Source organism: Vulpes vulpes, chromosome X (genome assembly GCF_048418805.1).
Source record: "Vulpes vulpes isolate BD-2025 chromosome X, VulVul3, whole genome shotgun sequence".
Classification (NCBI taxonomy): Eukaryota; Metazoa; Chordata; class Mammalia; order Carnivora; family Canidae; genus Vulpes; species Vulpes vulpes.
In genome coordinates this window covers 38,314,262-38,333,989 of record NC_132796.1, presented here as the reverse complement: position 1 = coordinate 38,333,989, position 19,728 = coordinate 38,314,262, and the positions used below count along the sequence as shown (strand labels likewise).

Here is a 19,728-nt window from a genome sequence, read left to right as displayed (position 1 = left end):
GGAGGGGTGCCGAACCCTGACTCCCTTAATTGTCCAGGTCCTCTATTTCCAAGATCTTGGCAGGGGCCTTAGACCTTTTGTTAGGGCAGCTTTTTACCCGATGGCCCTCCTCTTTGCAATAGGCGCTTTGGTTTTTGTTCATCTTACGGTGCTCCCGAGGGGGACCAGGGCCATCCTCCTTACCGGTCCCTGAAGCCAGCTTCTTGAGGTGCCTCCGTCTTTCCTGTGGGTCGTCCATGGTTGTGGCCAGCAGGATCTTGGCCAGGTTTCGGGTCTGCCGGTCACTTAGTTTGGTTTGTTGTTCTTCCGGACTTTCTCTATTATTATAGACTCGTTCTGCCACTATCACTAAGTCCTGCAAGCTCTTCTCTCCCAGTCTCTCTACTCTTTGCAATTTCTTTTTAATGTCTGGGGCGGCCTGGTTAACAAAAGCCATGATAATTGCGGCCTTTGTTTCCGGGGCTTCTGGGTTCATAGGGGTGTACTGCCTAAAAGCCTCTATGACTCGCTCTAAGAAGGCTGCTGGACTCTCATCCTTACCCTGTCTCACATCCTAGACCTTGGCCAGATTGGTAGGCTTGCGAGTGGCCGCCTGGAGACCTGCCCCTAGAGTCTGGCGGTGGACCCGGGGTCTCTCCTTACCTTCAGCTGAGTTATAGTCCCAGGTAGGGCAGGATAAAGGGAAGGCAGCATTTATGAGGTCTGGGGTTTGAGTCGGCTGTCTGGACAGACTTCCCGGCTCCCACCTGAATTCATTCTCTCTCCTCGGTGGTGAAGAGAACCTGCAAGAGCTGTCGGCAGTCATCCCAAGTAGGCTGGTGGCTAAAGAGAACAGGATCTAAAAGCCCGATTAGATCTCTCGGATTATCAGAGAACTTTGCACTTTGGGTTTACCAGTTATATAAATCACTGGTGGAGAACGGCCAATATAACATTAGCTGTTCGCCCGTCTCATTGGGGGACCCCATGGCGCGGAGAGGAAGGGCGGTGGAGTCGGCCGGCCCCGCATTCAGAGCTGGGGCCATCCCGTGGGTCCACCGCGTGTCCCCGCTGCTCGCCCTCGTACAGGGACTCCCTTGTCAGGGAGGGGTGGCGCCCCTTCTGTAGCCCCCGGTGTCTCCAATAGAGGGACGGAAGGGGGAGGGGGTGCCCGGTAGGGCGGCGGGAGAATCAGGTCCTTCGGGGAGGAATCCTGGAAGACCGGATAAAGGGGCGCTTGGGGCGTAGAGTCGGTCTCCTTCTCGGCTTTCCGCAGGGCTAGAATATCGGTGGGTCCTGCTTTGGGGGGTAAAAATGGTCTTAGCCTAGGAGGGGGATTTTCGGTCATGTCCTTCCAGGCCAGGATGTTGGGCACCTGGTCAGGGTGGCCGTCCGGTTTGTCCCTGAAGATCACGGCCTTAACCTGTAAGATAATAGGTGGAAAGTTCCTTCTCGGGGCCATCCCACGCCAAAGGTTGGCCATTCTGATATGCGATAGATTTGAAATCTCCGTCTCCTTGTGTAAACAGTTATGACAGTTAACAAAGACACAGTAACACAGACAAATGCACAGTTAACAAGGACACAGTAACACAGACAAACGTTCCAGTGCGGCCGCAGAGACAAAACAGAAAGCCACCCGAAGGGCTAGCAGCCGGCCCTAACAGATGAGGACCTCCGTCCTCCTTACAGGTGGGGACCCCGTCCTCCCGGTGGGGGCAAGGGACGTCTCCTCAAGACCCCCGGTCGCCGGCCCGCCAGCGCGACCGCCTAAGCCAATGCCGACCCAATACAGATTGGAATTCCTTCAGGTTAGAGCTCTCAGAAATATGCGCGCAAAAGGTGGAAAAAGTTGAGTGCACTCACCACGCGTGAAACCCTCCGGATGGGGTCCTGGAGGTTTCTTGGATCCCGGACGAGCCCCCAAATGTTGTGCCCAAGATTGCAAATCCGAGAAACCACCAAGGAGCCGACACCGATGCAAACACACGAGGGTTTATTTACAAGCTCGAGCTTGGGTGCAAGTGCACCCGACACAGCAGAGCAGGGACTTGGACCCCGAGGTGGGTTTCAGCTTAGTTTTAAGGGCTGGTCTAGGGGATCTTCAGAAGGGGTGGAGCAATTCCTCAAGTTCTGTTTACATTTTGATATGGGGCCTTCAAGGGCATTGAGCTCTGTTCTCATTCTAATAGGGGCTTCCTGCCCTTGGCTTGGGCTCTGTTCTTATTCTAATATGGGGCTTTCTAGGACGTTATGCTGTAAGCTGTTTTCATCCTGTAACTGAAGTAAGGTAAAGTTCAGCTCTTATTCACAGAGGCCTGGGATGGCTGTACTTGTGCTAACGCTGAACTTAAAGTGGAATGGCCTTAATTTTCTCGGCCTCCACAAGGACAAAGGAAGAAGATAGCTGTCAGTGAACCAGAAAGCAGGCTCTCTGGACACCAGATCTGCTGGTGCCTTGATCTTGGACTTCCCAGCCTCCAGCACTGTGAGAAATAAATTTCTGCTGTTTATAAGCCACCTGATCTATGGTATTCTGTTATAGTGGACTAAGGCAGATTTATTTAGCCAACAGATACAGGAGGAGATGCTCAACAGCACTAATCGGGGAAGTGCAAATCAAAACCACAATGAGATATGGCCTTACACCTAATCTGAATGGCTAAAATCAAAAAGACAAGAAATGGCAAGTGCTGGTGAGAATGTGGAGAAAAATGAACCCTCCTGCACACAAAGGAAAATCTCTGAAAACTGAGTAGAAGTTAACCTTCCGAAAAAGACTTTTACGTATATAAGGGAAATCTCCATTTGCAAGGGTGTCTCCCTCTCTTTAATAGGAAGAGGAGAATGACTAAACCTCTAGAAACTCTTAACAATGAAGAAAGCAATGACCTAAATCTGCATAACAACCTTACCTTTATTTACTATGTTTTTCCTAATAACTTCACATAAAGTGTTCCTTCTATTTTAGAGGGACCACAGTGGTGGTGGTGGGGGGGGGGGTGTGGATAACAGAAAAAAGAGATTAGGCTCAACTCTGAATACAAAGGACAAGTGGAGATGATGGCCAAGGAGCAGGGTAGGGGTAAGTGGACAGAAAATTACTAGAAGGAGTAACATCAGGGGTAAGGAACATTCTGGCTAAACTGATTGGACAGGATTCCTGCCTTCAGGCAGGCCAGAATAATAAGATATGGAGGGTGAGGGATGAGGAATTTGACCTGTTATTTAGAGTGGGGATTTTTGCTAAATTGACCTAGCAGGGTTCTTATTAAAACAAATCTCAGTGGACCAAGGGAAAAACAAAAACAAAAACAAAAACAAATTTCGGGCCTAGTTGAGAAGAGTGCCCGGAGGAGCCTGACTCACGTTTGGTCAAGGAGCGAGCCTTTGTCAGAAGTAGGGGTGATCCCTGGGTGGCTCAGCGGTTTAGTGCCTGCCTTTGGCCTGGGGTGTGATCCTGGAGTCCCAGGATCGAATCCCACGTCAGGCTCCCTGCATGGAGCCTGCTTCTCCCTCTGCCTGTGTCTCTGCCTCTCTCTCTCTCTCTCTCTCTCTCTCTCTCTCTCCTTGTGTGTCTCTCATGAATAAATAATAAAATCTTAAAAAAAAAAGAAATGCAGTAAATCTGCCTTCATGTGTCATTCAAATCTATGTCTAAGGGACTCATTCATGGTGAAAACAGAGCAGCTATTGATCATCCTCTATACTGTTGTATTTCCTGTGCTTGAAAACTTTTTTTTTTTAATATCCCCACCTTCCATTTTTCTTTCTTCTTAACTAATCATGTTATTGATCTATCACAGCCACTAACTCAGGAAATGAACAGTGCCACTAACTCAGTGGCACTGCCATTGCCACCTGCTTCATTCTGGGGATCCCCAGGGGGCTGGACACATCAAAAGCCCAGCTCCTGGCTGATTTGCCAACACTGTTGCCGGAACAAACTCAGATAAATTCATTGCAAGAGAAGCCAATAATTCAAGAAACTCGGGTTTGGAAAAGAGAACAGGAGAAATTTATTTTGGGTTCCAACAGCCGGGGGAGGTGGCAGGCTCAAATCTTAACAACCGCCTCTCTACCAGCAAGATGGACATCTAGAGTTTTATAGAGAGAGGCTCAGGGGGCATGTGCAAGAGAGTGTGCAGAGAGCACATGACCATGGGTCAGGGTGTTATATATTCAGCCCATGATCATGGACAGAGAAGGGGACATGTGAAGTGTGGTTTCTAGGCATTCTGTTGCTATCAGGGTTTTTCTGTTCTGGTGGTTGGAATGTTCCAGTCATTGCAAAATTGTCAATGCCTCAAGAAAGTGTGATAATAAATAAGCACAAAGGGTTTCAGTAAGACCACGAGGTAAGCAGTCTTGTCTATTTCTGTTTTGCTTTTTTAAAAGATTTTATTTGTTTATTTATTTTAGAGAGAGGGCGGGAGAGTGAGTGGGGAAGAGAGTCAGAGGGAGAGGGAGAGAGAGAATCCCAACTAGACTCTGTGCTGAGCAGGGAGCCCCGTGAGGGGCTTCATCGCAACACCCTGAGATCATGACCTGAGCCAAAATCAAGAGTCAGAGGCTTAATGTACTGAGTCACCCAGGCCCCTTTTTCTGGTTTTAATTGTTGGGGTCTATGACAGAGCAAGAGGGCTCACCAATAACGCAGTTCTTAAAGCTTAGTCCTTTCTTTTAAATCTTGGGCCTTTGAATTTTAGTAAAGTGTGTTGCCCCTTTAGGTTAAAGTTTCCTTTTCAGAGAAGTTACAGAAAGATGAAATTGTCCATCTGCAAGTCGTTGAGAGAGCTAACAATCTTTTTGCCTTTTATGTTCAATTCTCGGTTTCTATATTGCTGAGAGCAATCATTACTGTTTTCTCTATTTACTTTTTTTGTTTTCCCAAAAAAATCAACATCCTTACTGATGAGTGTTCCAGAAAGTTGCCCAGAGTATGTGGTCAGGACAAAAGTGAGGCAAGTGAGGCCTTTTGGCTGTAAGTACTTAAATATGGTTTTGACCGGAGGCCTGCTCTGGGGACCATCACTGACCTATTCTTTTGAACAGGGAGATGTTCACAGTAAATGATGTTGACTCTAGGGAAAAAAGAGTTGCTTCTGGAAGCATACAGGGTTCACAAATATTAAAGGAACACTTTCTCTTGCAGGGATTGTGGCCAACAATTCTCTCCGGTGGGAAGGGAATTAACTCACAGCATCAATCTCCTAATTAGAGCAGCCATAGCAATGGTCCTCAAGAGAGGAAGGCATGGCGGAAAATCACCTAGGGAACTATACACATCATTTCTCCCCCTTTCCCTACTTACCAGTCTGCTGGGCGTGAGCGTGTCTGGATGGCCCAGGGGAAGTGGGCACAGGTGGTTTTGACAAATTTCCCAGGCAACACAGAGAGGCAGGTCTCTCTCACTCCACTGGGAATCACTAGGCTAAAGAAAGACCCAAGGTTATTTATGAAAGTTTGAAATATATACTGTTGACTCTACTTCTAGGAATCTATAATGCAGAAATACTTGTACACTCATTCAAAGATAAATGCACAAAGATGGCAATTATAGTACTTTGTAATAATAATAAAAATAATAATAGTAATGACAATCTTAAAGTCCATCAGTAGGAGATTGTTTAAATGTACAGTTTAGCCATACTATGGAATTCTATACCTTGGTTAAAAGAACAAATTAATTTAAAAAAATTAAAAAAAAAAAAGAACAAATTAACTCTTCATGTACTAACAAGAACGATCTCCAAGGGATATATTTGGGTGGAAAAAGTGTGTTGCACAACAGTATGTATAATGTGATATTTTTGTAAAACCAAACAACCAAATTGTGCGTATATGTGTTTTGGTATATAAAAGAATTCTGGAAAGAGATACACAAATTCTTAGCACTGGTTATTCATGAAGATGGGAGTAGAATAGGGTGGAATTTTCAATTTTTTAAATGGACTTTGGCATTGGTCCTTTTTTACAACTCACATTTTTTTTTTCAAATGCAAAAATTAGTTGGAAAAAAATGCCCCATAAAGAGGTTTTTGTTTGGTTGGTTGGTTGGTTTGGTTTTTGCCTCATATGGTCTTCAGTCTCCTTTCCATCAAAGCTTCTTTAGTTGTCCTCATCATCACTAGCTCCTCACATTCACACCCACACCCACACTGCCATCATGAGCAGCCTGCGGCACATGAGTAAGGGGAAGGAAACAAAAGTTCAAGGTATTCTTTTTAATATTTTATTTATTTATGGGCCAGCCCCGGTGGCTCAGCGGTTTAGCGCTGCCTTCAGTTATTCCAGGGCCTGATCCTAGGGACCCGGGATCGAGTCCCACGTTGTGCTCCCTGCATGGAGCCTGCTTCTCCCTCTGCCTGTGTCTCTGCCTCTCTCTCTCTCTCTCTCTCTCTCTCTCTGTATGTGTGTGCGTGTGTCTCTCTCTCATGAATAAATAAATAAAAATCTTTTAAAAAAAAGATTTTATTTGTTTATTCATGGGAGACACAGAGAGGGTCAGAGACATAGGCAGAGGGAGAAGCAGGGTCCCTGCAGGGAGCCCGATGTGGGACTCGATCCCAGGACTCTGGGATCACACCCTGAGCCAAAGGCAGATGCTCAACCACTGAGCCACCCAGGTGCCCCGAGTTCAAGGTGTGTTCTATAGGGGATGGTGAAAGGGAAGTGACACAAAGTATATATTGTGTGACTGGCCACTCTTTGCTAGACACTATGTATGTTACTCAAGATGATCCCAAGAGATAGCATTTTATATATGTTGTCCAAACCAATCATAGTCTCTATGTTTTGAATACAGCTTAAAATGTGGACTTGAATTAGGAGTAATTCTATCCTTTGGTGAGGCCCTCCTAATCCCCCATTGGGATTAGCTAACATTGTCCTAATCAAGACCCAAAGGACTCAGGAAGAGTTTTTTAGCTCCCTCCTAACTGCCTCTAACAATTTAGAGAGAGGGCCTGGTCCAGGAAGAGAGCTATTGCCAGAGATAGCTACAAAGAGTCTGGGCTAGGTGTGGTAAGCTGGGGCGGGGGGGTGCTCACCAGGGTCTGTTTGTTCAAAGTCCTCTCTGTGTCCTATTGCATCTACCTGGCATGACAAATATTTGTTTACCAAACATTTGCTCATCTCATCTTCCTATGAATTTACTTCCTCTGCTTTGAAGCCCCAGACCCTGCTCCCTTCTCCTTAGCTCAGGATGACATATAAATCTCAATTGCCTGACTATCTTTGGGCCTCTCATGTACTTGTGGGGATCCCATAAGTACAAAATTAAGTTTGCTTTTCTTCTGTTCATCTCTCTATGTCAATTTAATTAATAGACCAGCCAAAAGAACCTAGAATGGTAGAATAAAAATTTTTCCTCTTCTACACTTGTATACCAGATGTTTTCTAGATATTTGTAAGGTTTAAAATTTGTTTGACTTTCCTATTAGACTTTCAATTCCTTGAAGGCTGTGACCTTGTTTTTTTTATTATTTGTGTACTTGACACCTAGAAGGCATATGATGTACATTAAATAAATGTTTATTCCAAGAATAAATAAAAAATAAATACATAATCAATCAAAATAAGTTTTGGGGGAAACAAGATCTGAAGAAGAGCATATATAGGAAGTTTCATTATTTGAAATAATCTCCCAGGAGTAAAAGTTGAAGGTAATTGATTTGTAAGGTTTGGGCATCAGATAATATAGAAGAATTATCAGGAAGTGAAACTTTCATTTGAATAAAATGTGATTATCACTGATTTCAAATACTTACCTGCCTGAGAAGCTTTGATTTTGCTTTTATATAGGATTATGTGTTACATACACAAAAAGCACACAGCAAACCAAGAAAGAAAAGTAAAAATCAGAGCCACAAGCAAACTAAAAATGTAGTTACTGTTCCACATGTGACAGATGAGATGTGGACTTTAAAGAAACAAATGTGACTGGAGTAAAGAAGAAATGTTGTTCCGCGGTGTGTTTTACTGTTCTCGCCCTGAGTACTCGCATATAGAAAACCAATGTTAGGAGCCAGCGAAGAAAATTTAATGGCTGAGGAATGATTTTAAAATAGAACATTGACACTAGGCCATAATACTTTCTTGTAATTACTCATCTGGTTAAGGACTTCAAAAGTATTAGCCATGGAAAGCCCCCAGACAAATATTTGCAACTAAAATGTCCTAAAATGTTTAGGCCATGTTCGGTACTATGTTTAAAACACACACACACACACACACACACACACACACACACCCTCAAGCCCAAATATGTAAAGAGTATGCATACTCATAGGCCATTGCTTCAGATCTTAAAAGACTGGACTAATGAATGACACAACCTGTGGGGAGGAAAAATACGAGAAAAATATTGCCCCTACTACAGAAAAGAATTAACACAGATGTGATGCCTAACTGCTTATCCTTAGAAAGGTCTGCTTTTAAGGTTGGCCCATGGTTGGAGTCTGGGAACTTGAATTTCGGGAGAGTTCCCACCATTTCCAGAACTGATAAGAGTGGCTCACTGGGCCTAAACAGTTTGTGCAAACATTAAGGTTTATGCTTGAACACCTGCTTTCCTTCTGAGAGGCTGGAATTTGGGTACGTGCCAGGCCAGGGGTGCCTACGTGACCACCCTCAAATAAAAACCCTGGGGGCTCAGTCTCTAATGAGCTTTCAGGGTTGGGAACATTTCACACGTGTTATTGTAACTTGTTTGTGACTCCACTGGGAAAGGACTTTTGGAAAATTGCACCTGGTCTCCCTGTGTGTTTTTTCTCTTTGCTGACTGTGCTTCATGTCCTTTCATTATGATAAATCTTAGCCCAGACTACATGCTGAGTCCTACGAGTCCTCTCAGTGAATTATCAAACATATTGGTGGTCTTGGGGATCCCTGACACACCCTCAGACACCAGATGCAGACGCTTTTATGATCTCATATGAAAATTATTCTTACTGAATATTCTCAGACCCTGTTGTAGCCTATCTTCCTTCCTCTTTTGGTGCACTGCAAAGATCCAGTTAAAATAGAACCCGCTTTTTTCTTTTTAATATTTCATTGTTAGGCACATAGTGCTACAAAACAAAATATAGTTAAAAGTTGAAATTTCCTTCCAGGGCAGCCCGGGTGGCTCAGCGGCTTAGCCTCTGCCTTGGGCCTAGGGCGTGATCCTGGAGACTGGGGATAGGGTTCCACATCGGACTCCCTGCATGGAGCCGGCTTCTCCCTCTGCCTGTGTCTCTGCCTCTCTCTGTGTCTCTCATGAATCAATCAATAAAAAAATTTTTAAAAATTTCCTTCCAAGGAGGTCGGCAGGGGTTGGGGGTGACTGGGTGACGGGCACTGAGGGGGGCACTTGATGGGATGAGCACTGGGTGTTATTCTATATGTTGGCAAATTGAACACCAATAAAAAATAAATTAAAAAAAAATTCCTTCCAAATAAGCCAGCTGGTTCTTTTTTTTTTTTTTTTTTTTAAGATTTTATTTATTTATTCATGAGAGACAGAGAGGCAGAGACACAGGCAGAGGGAGAAGCAGGCTCCATGCAGGAAGCCTGATGTGGGACTTGATCCGGACACTCCAGGATCACACCCTAGATTGAAGGTCGCGCTAAACCGCTGAGCCACTTGGCTGCCCAGGCCATCTGGTTCTGTGGAAACTTAAAGTATCTGAATATTGTAATTGTCTTAGCAAGAAAGTCTGTAGGTTTGCACAACCCTTTAGGGATATTTTGTTTTGATGTCAAAATACCTGACTACTTTCTAAAAAGCAAGGTTTCCTTTTCTCTCTTTTTCACCCAGCAAATCTCTACTCAGCCTCCAAGATTCAGTTCAAATGTTACCTCTTCAGTTCAACCTTCTAAACTCCCCCAGGCTAAGTGGGTCCTTTATCTATCAGTTTCCACATTGTATTTTATGTCTTGCTCTTCCACAGAGTGATCACATTACATTAAGGTTGGTTATCTCTTTTTCTTCTGAACTTTGAGGTCAGGACTAGGTCTTTCCATCCATCAGTTCCCAGATTATTACCTTAGCATGTGGCAAAAAGCGTGTACCCAGAAACAGTTTGTCACATAATATTAAATGAATTACTAGGCATCTTTTTGGTTCATCGCTTAATTGAAATATGTTTGTGGGACCTTATATTCATTGTGGTACTCTGAGATGTAATTCAATGGGATCATGGTTTTGCAAATTTCTTGAAAAACTATGCGGTGCTAAATTGCTCTTGATTATTATTATTAGTCATCATCATGGTAGAGAGTTTGTATTATTATTATAAAAACTATATGTCTTGGCATCTTGAAAATGCGAACTTGAGAATCATTGCTCTAGCTCTTGCTATAGAGCCAGACAGTATGTGGTTACACAATATTTTACCTTTTTAGAAAGCGACCAAATATGATCATGGAGGAAGCAGATAAAGGGGAGCAGAACATGCCACCCCAAAATATGCCTTTATGGCATAAAGATTATTTTAGGCTGGTTATTTTTAAGAAACTGTAGATACAGAAGAAGCTCTGAAATGGGAGCAAAAGCTTCCCTTTTGTGAGAGATGTTTACATGTATAAGGGAAATCTCCATTTGTAAGGGTGTCTCCCTCTCAGTACCAGGAAGAGGAAGAGGACTCTAAATCTCTAGAAACTGATTCAGTGGGGAAGGCAGGGACTTAAATCTGCACAAGAACCCTACCCTTGTTTACTGTCACCTACTATAACTGGCTCCCCCACCCCAAAACATTTCTTTTATCTTAGCTGAAGGTGATATTTTAAGATGGTGGCTTGGACTACTTTAGGGAGTTACTCGGTTTGCCTGGGTTTCTACCATGTGTACAGGTGGTATATAGTTATTAAATGTATCTTTGTTTTCTCCTGTTAATTTGTCTTTTTATCATGAGCAGGAGGAGGTCTCAACTAAGAACCTAGAAGGGTAGAGGAAAAACTCCCTACCCTCCCCACCCCCCGCCCCCGCTCCAGCAAAGGGCTAACCGTTATACTATTTCAAAAGCAAACCACATAACAAGAAAGGAATATTGACTAGTGGTGCTGACCTGTTAATGTTCAGCAAGAACCTCCTACATACAGTGGTCTTTTCCTTCTTAAACTGTCTACAGTGTCTGAAGCTGTTGCCTTCCTGTTTCCTGAGATTTCCTCTTTCCCTACTTTCTAGGACACCACCCTGTTACCCATCTTCCAGTTTCACTGCCCCTTCTCTACTTTCTTCTCTGGCTTGCCTTCTTGCCTCCCCCTCTCCCATCATTCCCCCCCCCCCACACACACACACTCCCACCTCTTTTTTTTTTTTTTATGATAGTCACACAGAGAGAGAGAGAGAGGCAGAGAGACACAGGCAGAGGGAGAAGCAGGCTCCATGCACCGGGAGTCTGACGTGGGATTCGATCCCAGGTCTCCAGGATCGTGCCCTGGGCCAAAGGCAGGCGCCAAACCGCTGCGCCACCCAGGGATCCCCACACTCCCACCTCTTAAGTGTGTTCATTTAACTCCTATTCTATCCATGGCCCTTTTCTCTCTCCATTCCCTCCCTTGGAAAATAAGATAGTTAAAAATTACCAAGCATTTACTATTGATTTTAACCTTCGGACAATTATATACTATTGGGGAGTAAAAATTTTCTTCTACTCATCAAAGATTCTTTCAGCTGGTCTAAGAATCAAACTGACTCGAGACAGATTAACAGGAGAAAATCAAACACAAGTTTAACAACATGTATGCCTCCTGTGTTTATGGGAGAGACCCAGGAAAACTGAGTAACTCCCACAAATGACTGAAGCCATCACCTTAAAAACCATCTTGAGCTAAAAACAAAAGAGATGGGAGTCAGTTATAAGGGTACGAGGAAAAACTCAGTAATGAAGGGTAAGGTTGTTATGCAGATTTAACTCCCTCCCTTCTCCACAGAGTTTCTAGAGATTTGTAGATATCCTCCTCTTCCTGCTACAGAGAGGGAGACACCATTACAAATGGAGATTTCCCTTATACACGTAAATGTCTCTTACAAAAGGGTGTCCATGGTCTCTTAAAAATAACCAGCTTGAAATAAGCAATAGAGCTTGGGATACCAAAGTTTGCTCCCTTACAATAGATAGTAGTATTTTCCCCATTATAAAGATGAGAAAATGGAAGCAGAAAGATGTGGAATAGTCCAAAATCACAGAGCTCTTAAGGGGGAGAGGCTGAGATTGAAACTCTGATAGCTTGGCTCCAGAGTCCAGACTCTTAACTGTTTGATCACTCTGTAGAAAGCACCTACAAAGCAGAACCCTTTGGTTCAGAGTCGAGAAACCAATTGCCATAGGGTGCTGGATTTGGAAGGATGGAGGACTAGCTATTTTCTTGTGAATTCCTCAAAGGGATTCCCCGATCAATTTACTTAAAACAGAAACTGCCATTTGCTTGAAGTTGTGAGACCAGGCAACTGAAAAAAGTCTTGGCAATACTGACTCAACCTAGTTCCTCTTATGATTTTCCTGTCTCTGGTACTGATGCTGCCATAAAGGTGAAGATGAGATATTTGAGCTATGTAACTATATAGTAGTGACCCGTTGAGTCTCTATTTACTGTTGGTGCTACAGAAACATCACAACTACTGTGTACTGCCCAGTGCCAAACTCATTATCACCTTTTGTGAAAAGTATTTACAGAACAAAAGAACATGTTTGTCCCAGAATGTAAGCTCCTGAGAAGCAGGGAAGGTGGCTCTCCTACATTATATTCTGTAATGTTCCCCCTAAGTAATCCTTCAGTTAGGAGCATCTCTTAAATTCTATTGATTGCAATCAAACTTTTTGGATGGGCACATCTGAATGCAGTAGAAAGCTTATTTCAGGATTTAGGAAATATTTGCATCGCTTTTAAGGAGCTTATTAAATTCTAAAAAGAGCCAATTTAAAAGCCTTTTTATTGAACCAAGAGTGAAAGTAATGAAAACCAATTTTGCACAGTTAAAAAAAAAAAAAAAACAGTGAAGCTCTTAATAATAATTGTTTTTGAACTCCCCATTGCTTAACTCAACACATTTTGTTTCTAAGTGAAACTTTCCTTTCCTCCTGGGAACACCTTAACCAATCCCAAAGTTACACAGTAATTGAAGTTGTTAACTACTCTACCAAATGCAGATCATTTGCTTGGGAGTTTGAATCACTTTTAAAAGCTCACTAATGTTGCTCATGGTGTGGAAACATTCATGGATGGTTCAGAATATTCCTGCAGACTCACTCCAGTTTTGTTTATTTTCCTCAAGTTGCAGTACAGTGTCATTTCAGTTCACATACCCTATTAGATCTAACATATCTAATCCAACTGTATTCTTAGGAAATTATTTCAGGGTGCCTGGATTGTTATATTCTCTGTTTCCGTCATTGGATCTGTTGCTGCTGGCTCTTTCCAAATGTTGGGACTCTGGGGAATTTACCACTTTCTTCTTCATACTTTGATGTATTCCTTGAAAAAGGTTTTTTTTTTTTTTCTTAAAGAGCATTTCTCATTTTTATAAGATCAATATGTCATTACCTGATTTACGGATATTTACTTTCTGTGTTTCAGTTCCAGTTCAGACAGTAAACATGTATTGAGTGTCTATTATATGCTAAGATGCCACATTAAGCAAGATGGGGGTCTCCTCCCTTAAGGAGCTTTCAGCTCAGTTGGAGAGAAAAACATACAGGGACAAAAATGTTTGTGCTGGTGGTATGCATAGGGGACCATGGTAACAGGACGTGTTCTCTTGGAAGAGAGGGCCTGGGCGTGACGAGGAGGACAAATAACAACTGACCAGGAGGCTGGAGGCAGGAAAGGCAGAGGGGACAGCATGAACAAAGGCCTAGAGATAATAAACAGCACGCTGTGCGTGGCTTGCTGCAAGCCGCACTGGAACTGCTGGTGAAGAACGTGCTGGGCACAGTTGGTATGGAAAGATACTAGACAGCTGTCCAAAGACCAGCTCACGAAGGGCTTTTTTGCTATTCCAAGCCAGCTATGCCATGCTCTACAGCTTGGCAGGAAATGAGGCAGTGTGCAAGGGTTTTAAAAAAGAAAGTGACAGTGGGAATATAAATTGATTCAGCCACTACAGAAAACAGTATGGAGGTTCCTGAAAAAATTAAAAATATAATTACCGTGTGATCCAGCAATCCCACTTCTGGGTATATATCCAAAAGATAGGAAAACAGATGGAGAATATATCTGGGCTCCCAGGTTTATTGCAGCATTATTCATGATAGCCAAGACACAGACAGAACCTAAGTGTCCATCAGTGAATGAATGCATACGAAAGGTGTGGTATATATACACCATTGTATATATACACTATTTTCCAAGATTGAAAAGTGTGGCATGTATATACAATCTTTTTCGGCCACAAGAAAGAAGGAAATTTTACCATTTGCAACAACAGGGATGGACATCAAGGGCATTACGCTTATTGAGATAAGCCCGACAGAGAAAGACAGTATTTCGAGGTATTAACTATACATGGAATCTAAAAAAGCTGAATTTACAGAAACAGAGAGTAAAGTAGTAGTTACTGGGGCTGGCGGATGGAGCAATTGGAGACATAGTGATCAAAGGGTACAAACTTGTAACTAGAGGCTGAATAAGTTCTGGAGATCTAATGCATGTAATAGTGATTATAGTCAACAATATTATATGCTTCAGACACTAGTGAAGAGACTAGTTTTTGTTTTTGTTTTTGTTTTCCAAAGAGGCTGGATATTAAATGCACTCACTACAAAAAAGAAATGATAATTATGTCATATGATAGAGGTATTAGCTAAAGCCATGGTGGTAGCCATATTGTGATACTTAAATGTATCAAAGCAACACACAATGTTATAGGTCACTTATGTCTCAAAAACTATTTTAAAAATTAAAATTAAATAAATAAATAAATAAAATTAAAATAAAAAATAAAAATACTTTTCAAAAATAGAAAACAGGAGTGCCTGGGTGGCTCAGCAGTCAGCTCAGGGAGTGATCCCTGGGTCCCAGGATCAAATCCCACATCGGGGCCCCCCACAGGGAGCCTGGTTCTCCCTCTGCCTATGTCTCTGCCTCTCTCTGTCTCTCATGAATAAATAAATAAAATCTTAAAAAAGAATAAAAATAGAAAACAAATTTAACAATGTCAGATTTACCATTTAGGTAAGTCATTCAGGTGGCACTGGGTATGGATGTGAAGTCGGCATGAGTAGAAGCTAAAACCCAGTTGGGAGATTTTTGCAACGATCCATAGAAAAAGATGGCTTGAATTGAAGCAGTGGTAGCAGGGCTGGGGAAATGGGTGGTGGGTTTGAGGTATATTTAGTAAGTGGAACTACCAGGGCTCAGTGTTTGGGTGGCGAGAGGAGAATTCTAGTATAATCCTTAGGGTTCCAGCTCTGTGTCCTTTGGCAGATGAAAGATAGAGAACATTTTAGGGGAAAGACTGATGAGCTTTGTTTTGGACTTTTGGGGTTATATGTATCTGGGGAACATCCAAGAGAGCTTGCACAGCAGGAATTTGGATAAAGTACTCTAAAGTTCTGGGCAAGGATGCAGATTAGAAAGGGGTGTGATTAAATCTATGAGATCATGTAAGATCAATCAGAAAGCAATATGCAGTGGGGCACCTGGCTTGCTCAGTTGGTAGAGCATGAGACTCTTGATTTGGGGATTGTGAGTTCGAGCCTTACATAGGGTGTAGAGGTTACTTTACAATTTTTTTTTTAATATTAAAAATTAGGGCAGCCCTGGTGGCTCAGTGGCTTAGCGCCGCCTTCAGCCCAGGGTGTGATCCTGGAGACCTGGGATCGAGTCCCACGTCAGGCTCCCTGCATGGAGCCTGCTTCTCCCTCTGCCTGTGTTTCTGCCTCTAACTCTCTCTCTGTGTCTCTTGTGAATAAATAAATAAAAACCTAAAAATAAATAAATAAATATTAAAAATTTAAAAAGGAAAGCCATATGTGATAAGTTATGGGCTGAGGGTGGCACCCTAGAAAGAATCCAGTAGATCAGGGGAGGAACATTAAGGTGACAGAGGAACATTATCCCCAGGGAGTGAAAAGAGGATCGAGAGAGGGCAATGCTATTGAAGTGAGGACACCAGAGACTTTCTAGAAAGAACTGATGGACAACAGTGTCAAATGCCTCAGGACAATCCACAAGGGGAAGGAAGGAAAAATGTCCATTAGGTCTGGCAGTTGGAGAGTCACTTGTAGCTTCTGTCAGTGCAGGGGGAAAGCAGATATTCCAGCCCTGGTCTGTGAGAGGGAGCGCCTGTAACTAAGGGGAGATTTTTTTCTCACTCTAAGTGAGTCCAAGTCTATCAAACTGTTTAGTATCTCCATTGCTGGTCGGAGGATTGTTTCCTGCCATTTCACTGAGTGGGTAGCCCCGGAAGGATTCCAGACTTGTTTGGGCCTCAGGCCTCTTTCTTGGTCCTGCTGGTGATAGACTTCCATAGACTCCTGGTTCATCACATATCACTTTCCCTTTTTTAAAAAAACACTTTTAATTTTTTTAAGATTTATTTTTATTTATTTTAGGGAGTCGGTGGTGGGGGGCAGAGGGAGAGAGAGAATCTGAAGCAGACTCCCTGCTAAGTGTGGAGCCAGACTCGGGGCTCAATCTCATGACCCTGAGATCACAACCTGAGCCCAAACCAAGAATTGGATGCTTAACAGACTGCACCACCCAGGATCCCCAGTTTTTAATGTTGTTTTGGTTTGGTTTGGTTTGTTTTGTTTTGTTTTTTAGTAAACTCTGCCCAGTAGTCTCCTGGTTACCAAGGTCCAAAAATGATTCAATCTGGGCAGGGCAGCCAGCCCCATCATCGTCTGCTCATCAGTCTGGTTCACAGCATCCCCTCCACCTTTGGACCCCTGGAATTCTTTACTGCCTTCAAATCCAGCTGTATATTTTAAAGGAGTTTGTTTCAGTAAATAGACAGATGGACAGACAGAAGGAATTTGTTGTATTTTCATCTAGGCTTTATGTATGTCCCCTAGTTGGGGGTTTTGAAGAATATCTACCATCTAGTATTGCCAGAAATGGAAACACAGATCTGTTTCTGAACATTGAAATACATGGCATGGGGGATCCCGAGCCAGGTAGTCGACAGGCGGGGTGGAGGCCCCCTTGGAGCAGCACCTGAAGGATACACTGAAGAATCCATTGTTGAGTCCTATGCACAGATTCACAAGGATTAATCTGGGCAGCTGGGGGACCCTGTCAGATGAGCATGCTGGGGTGATATCTGTTCTAGCCCAGCAAACAGCTAAGCTGACCTCAGCCCCCACTGATATTCCTGTGGTGTGTCTAGAATCAGATAATGGGAACAATATGATCCAGGAACATGAAGGCATTGCAGTGGCAGTGCACGAAATGGCTTCTTGATGTCTGATATCAGTTCTCCAGCAGCGTGTCATAGGGGCTTGATCCTACCAATATCAATTATCTTGTACAACTACCAAAGTAGTCAGGCCATTTATTTAGTGCATTGGGCACTTTTCTATTAATTTTAGAGTAAGCTGATTTTTGACAGTCAATGGACTGACTTATCAAAATATTAGTAAGAAGGGATCATGGTTTGGGGCAACTGGGTGGTTCAGATGGTTAAACATCTGCCTTTGGCTCAGGTCATGATCCCAGGGTCCTGGTCCTGGAAATGAGCCCCATGTCCTGGTCTCTGCTCAGGGGGGAGCCTCCTTCTCCCTCTCACTCTGCCTGCTGCTACCCCTGTTTGTGCTGTCTCCCTGTCAAATAAACAAAATCTTAAAAAAAAAAAAAAAGATAATGTTTTGAAGCAGCAGGTCCAGGTCACTTTGTACAGAGAATTTTCTTATGTTCAATAAATCTGGTCAGAGGAAAAAAAATACACTGCATGTAACAGACTATTTCCTTAGCTCCAAAGCTTTCTTATTTTGTTATTGTATTGCCTTATCTTTTTTTTTTAAAGATTTATTTATTTATTTATTTATTTATTTATTTATTTATTTATTCAGAGAGAGCGAGAGAGAGGCAGAGACACAGGCAGAGGGAGAAGCAGGCCCCATGCAGGAAGCCCGATGCGGGACTCGATCCCGGGTCTCCAGGATCACACCCCAGGCTGCAGGCGGCACTAAACTGCTGTGCCACCGGGGCTGCCCCTGCCTTATCTTTTTTAAAAATAAATTTTAATTTTAACTCCAGTTACTTAACATACGGTGTTATATTAGTTTCAGGTTTATCACCTTATCTCGAGCTTTTTGTTTTATAAAGCTCTTCTAAAACACTCTTTGGGGGAGTGTGTGTTACTCATGAATAAATAAATAAAATCTTTAAAAAATAAAAATAAAAAAATAAAGCACTCTTTGGGACTTCTCTCCTATTCCTTGTCATGTATCATTTATTCACTGTGATGCTAAGTTCGATTTTCTAATATTTCATTTAAGATTTTAGCATCTATGTTCATATGTAAGATTGACCTGTAATTGATTCTTATTCTCTTTTCCTTTCTCTTTCTCACTCCCTGCTTCCCTTCTTTGTTTCATAGCGCTCATTTGGTCTGGTCTTGTCAGTTTTAGGTTATACTAGTTAGCATTACAGAAAGAAAACTGGCAATTTTTTTTTTTTTAAGATTTTAAGGATTTATTCATTTGCAGAGAGAGGGAGAGAATCCTCAAGCAGACATCCTGCTGATCTCGGAGCCTGATGTGGGGCTCAGTTTCAGGACCCCGAGATCATGACCTGAGCTGAAATCAAGAGTCAGACACTCAACTGACCGAACTTCCCAGGCACCCCAAGAGTTGGCAACTTATTAAGTTCATTAACAGTATAACAAGGAGGGGCACCTGCGTGGCTCAGGGGTTGAGCGTCTGCCTTCGGCTGCAAGCTTGATCCCAGGGTCCTGGGAACATCTGTTCTTTGAAAGTTTATCTCTTTGGGCAGCCCTGGTGGCACAGCGGTTTAGTGCCGCCTGCAGCCTGGGGTGTGATCCTGGGGACCCTGGATCAAGTTCCACATCGGGCTCCCTGCATGGAGCCTGCTTCTCCCTCTGCCTGTTCCTCTGCCCCTCTCTCTCTGTGTCTCTATGAATAAATAAATAAATAAATAAATTTTTTTAAAAAAGAAAGTTTATCTCCTTGAAGAGATATCTTTTTTTTTTTTTTTAAGAGATATCTTTTATTAAACTCTTGGGGCTTGGTGACTTTTGAGCAGTAGATCTTGATTATTTTTTACATTTCTTCAGTGGTAGTTCGTTTATTCAGGTTTTCCACTTTTTAATTTTATAATTATCATCAAGCAAAATTGACTGTTTTTCTTTTGATGTATGGTTCTAAGAATTTTAATACGTGTAGATTTGTGTTAGTCTTACCATAATCAGCATACAAAACACTTGTAACACCCTCAACCTTTCTTATACTCCCTTTTACAGTCACACACTGCCCCCACCTCTAACACACACACACCCGGCAGAACATAACTACTGTTCTGTCTTTTCAAAAATGTCATAAAAGGACACCTGGGTGGCTCAGCAGTTGAGCGTCTGCCTTTGGCTGAGGGCGTGGTCCTGGGATCTGGGGATGAAGTCCTGTATTGGGCTCCCTGTGGGGAGCCTGCTTCTCCCTCTGCCTATGTCTCTGCCTCTCTCTCTGTGTCTCTCATGAATAAATAAAATCTTTTTTTAAAATGTCATATAAATGTCATCATACAGTATAGAACCTTAAATCAGGCTTTCTCCACTTAGCACAATGCTTTTAAGGAACACCCAAG

General features: G+C 42.8%; 1 pseudogene; it reads left to right on the top strand.

Moving 5' to 3' along the window:
* Positions 1–966: 966 nt before the first annotated feature.
* On the top strand, positions 967–17,370 carry LOC140596106 (ragulator complex protein LAMTOR5 pseudogene; annotated as a pseudogene).
* Positions 17,371–19,728: the final 2,358 nt, after the last annotated feature.